The 3,898-nt window shown below is 58.8% G+C and overlaps 1 long non-coding RNA gene across 1 annotated transcript; it reads right to left on the bottom strand.

Moving 5' to 3' along the window:
* Positions 1-929: 929 nt before the first annotated feature.
* LOC103593253 lies at positions 930-3,585 on the bottom strand. Its single transcript, XR_550732.1, has 2 exons — positions 3,402-3,585; positions 930-1,637 (listed from the first exon to the last, which is right to left on the bottom strand). It is a non-coding gene; the product is annotated as an uncharacterized LOC103593253 (long non-coding RNA).
* Positions 3,586-3,898: the final 313 nt, after the last annotated feature.

Below are 3,898 nucleotides of genomic sequence, written 5' to 3'. Positions count from 1 at the left end.
CCTCTGCCCGGGTCAGGGATTGCCAGAGGCCTGAGGACACAGGGAGCGGGGGCGGCATTTGCACATGTGAACAAAGCTGCTCCTCCTGACTCATGTGCATGCGCTGCCCTTCCCAACTCCCTGGGGAGAGGGGACCCTGGGAGGGAGTCCTGGTTCCTGAGTCCCAGAGCCACTGAAATTCACTTGGGCAGCCATGGGGTAAGCTGCCCTCCATACCCCTAGCCCTGAGGAACCTGTCCAATCGTCCTAGAAATGCTCCCCCTGAACCAAGTTTGAGGGAGGTCACGCGAGCCCCTCAGAGCAGGAACCCTGCCCTGAACTCAGATGGAGGCGGTGTGGGACACACAGGTCCTGGACAGGGCTTTACTTTACCTTATTTTGGGATAAATGACACAGCAGACACCCAGGCCCCCATGAGGAGGTTGGAGTATGCACATGGTGCATATAAAGACAGCCATGCTTGCTCCAGTCAGGCTGGCAAAAGCACTGTTCTTAGACTTCCCAGTGGGGACAACTCTGGGACCCCGTGGTGTCCAGGCTACAGCACGCCCTGGAGGCCAGCCCACGCCAGGTTCTGGCCGAGCAAGTGCCTGTGAGACCAGCGGTGCAGCCTCCAGGAGCACAGCTGAGAAGCGCCCACAGAGCAAGCGATAAGCACATCTGGCAAAACATTAATAAGCGGCGCACCAGAGAGCATGAGTTCTTTGAACTATTCTTGCGACTTTTCTGTGTGTCCAAGATAAAAAAAATAAAATAAAGGCATCTAAGGCCTTCGAGCCTCAGAGCCCGGCCTCTGTGCCCCCAAACCTCACCCTGAGAGATATCGGAGCTAAAGAGCTCCCCAAACCTGAGATTGTGGAGAAGGCACCACTGCTGGAACCGTGTGCTCCTGCTGCTCCTGCCTGAGGGAGAGGATGGCGCGTGCAGCCTTACGAGGGGGGGTGTGAGCTTTATTGATTATTCATGATTAGAAAAATGGGGGCTTGGAGCCCCGCAGAGGGGGCTGGGGCTCTGCTCGGTCACTGCTGGTGAAGAGTGTATGGGGGGCCTGTGGCCCCACTTCCCTCTTGATGGTCACCAAGCCCAAGCACTGAGACCGGACACAGTGGCCACCACTGGGGCCAAAAGGCAGTGCTGGCTGCCCAGCATCTCTGGGATAGGAAGTGGGCAGAGCCAGGATCACCAAGACGACCGCGGCAGGCCCCATGAGAGATGGGGACGCTGGTGCATTGGCAGGGGAGGGGCATCTCCTTGTCCTTCTGGAATGTTCTGAGACAGAGGCCATCCCTGTCCCCTCATCCAGCCCATCCACAGACCTGCTGCATGTCCTTGGGCAGGTACGACTATTTGCTGGGCACAGTTCTCTGGGCTGTACAGTTCTGACCTTTCAGACCTTGTGGCTAGCCCCCACACGCCAGGAGGGAGCTGCCTCCCGGGAAAAGCAGCCAAGAGACAGAAGTGGCCTTCTGCACGGCAGTCGCAGTTGGAGCAGCAGCTCATCCTGGGACATGGTCCAGCAGAGGCTGGCCTGGGCTCTGACAGTTTTGGGGAGTGCCACGTGTAGGGAGGTGGACACTTCAAGGGCACGGCAGCTCCTGGGGTCTGGGTGGCCGGGCTGGGCAGGTGCAATCCAGATTCTGAAAAGAAGAGAGAGGAGAGACGTGAGTTGCCTGGCCAGCCAGCGGGACCTAGAAGAGGCTCTGAGCCCATCCTAGTGACACCCCATGAGCATCAGGGCCAGGTGGACACCTGGACACTCAGACCCAGGACAGAGAAGGGCCCAATTCTGACCCGGGCAAGCCATCATTGCTCTCCAAGACTGTTTCCCCTCTGAAGCCAGGATGAATAAATTGTTCCTGGGTCATTTCCAGGATCTAAAGGCCTGACCTACTGCAGGGCGCCAGAGCCAGGCAGCTACAACCACAGCCACCCAAGCCCGAGACTCTGCTCTGGCTGCTTCCAGCAACAGGATGCACAGTGGCCCCTGACTTGGGCCTTTGAGGACAACCCTGAGGACACCACCAGGTCACCATGGAGGTCAGGGCTCAGGAGGATGCATGCCACGTGCCCACAGGCCCCAGCATCCCATTCCCAGCCAGCAGACATGGATGATCTGGGAGAGTAGAGGGCTGCATTCAAGGCACACAGCAGGCGATTAATATGTGGCCTGGTCATCATGCTGTGAGTGAGAGACATGCTGGCATCCAGGGGTTCTGTGAGGATGCAAACTTAACAACAAACTGAGGCCACAGCTGGCAGTGAGTTGGATGCCAGGTGAGGACGCCCGAATCCCGGCCGTGGCAAGAGGTTGGCCTCTGGCTCCACGGCCAGGGCACCGGGACTGTTGTGTCCCCCACATGGGAGATGGCATGGTTGAGGGATCCTAGGAGGCTGTGGACCACCATGGGCAGCAGCCACTCCCAGCCTGCTCCTGCCTGGAGAGGGACTAGGCCAGGTGGAGGCCAGACACTCCTAACTCAGCCATGCAGTCAAAGGCCTGGCTACCTGGGTCCCATCCATTTGTTCACAGTGGCTACCATGGTACGATTTTCTCTTACATCCCCAGAACACAAGTGCTCTGCCCTGAGCATAGACTGCTCCGGTCAACTCTACCATGGGCCTTACTGGTGGACAGACGGTCACTGTTGGGAGTGCCCACCCTCCCGCAGCAACTCACCTCCACCTCTAGGACAAACCCAAGGAGCGATGCTAGGCCAGAGGCCATGTGGACTGTGGCGTACGTGGCCCTGGTCACGCCTGAGCCCCCCCGGCCCCCCCATGGACCTCGGGCAGGTGCTTGCCGTCCCTGAGCATGACAGAGGGAGGGCTGAGTGTGACGTAGGAAGTGCTTCCTACACTGCAGGCCTCACCCTGTGTTCGAGAAGGGGGTGGCCTCGATTGCGCTTACACACAGCCAGGGTCTGTCCTAGCACAGGTGGGTGACGCAGACCCTATAAGGGGCAGACTTGAGGTGTCACAGGGATTCTGCGTGACAAGATCCCGCCTCTCACTGTCCTGATCGGAGTGGTGTAGCCAGTGGGTACATCTGGCAGGGATCACACAAAGGCCCCCTTCTTGGGTGAGGGTTCATATGAAGCCTCACTTGCCGAGTGGGGCTGAAGAGGGTGCCCAGCCCTCGCTTTGTCAAGAGAAGCCAGAAATCTCATTTTTACCTGAGTTCTCCAGATGTTTAAATGGTGACTCCAAAAAAAGTTTTGTCTAAACAGCATGACCACGGGTGGTCAGTGCAAGGAAGGGCTCATCTCGAGGCAGCAGCCAGGTGTAGACGATGCAAGTGTAGACAAGGGTTCCCCGGTCGGACTCACCATGCCCCAAGAGCCTTGGATGGCGAGTAGCCCCAGGGCTGTGGAGGTGGGTCTCGCGCCCGCCCCCCGGCTCACCTGAGTGCCCTATTGCCGGGGCGCCACATCCACCATGGGCTTCTGGACCCCAAAGGCCGTGATAAAGATGTTCACCACGACGATGATGAACACCAGGCCTGTGGCCAGGTTGTTGAGGAAGTCCAGCTTGGCGTGCTTGGCTGGGTTGTTAAGGTCGTACTTGACTGCAGGCGAGAGGGAGTGGAAGGTGCTGAGGGCAGCCCAGACATGCGCCCAGCCCGGGGACGTGGACGGAGACCCCACGTGGGGAGCCGTGCATCAAGCTGCGCTGAGGGGACCTTACAGGGCCCTCGGCTGCATTTGGAGTGAGTTTTGTCCCCCGGAGGAAAATACTTCTGTTTCACTAAAACACTGACGATGGGGTCCGTGGCTCGGGCAGCCCTGCTGTCTGTGACCCTACCTCTGCAGGCATCCCCACGCCCACTTTCTCCATAAGAAACTGAAGCTCAGACAGGCCAAGCGCCTGAGGTCACAGAGCTGAGGACGCTGCTCCTGGA

This window comes from Galeopterus variegatus, unplaced genomic scaffold, assembly GCF_000696425.1.
Source record: "Galeopterus variegatus unplaced genomic scaffold, G_variegatus-3.0.2 Scaffold1310, whole genome shotgun sequence".
NCBI classification, from domain to species: Eukaryota; Metazoa; Chordata; class Mammalia; order Dermoptera; family Cynocephalidae; genus Galeopterus; species Galeopterus variegatus.
This window is presented reverse-complemented; position numbering and strand designations above follow the sequence as displayed.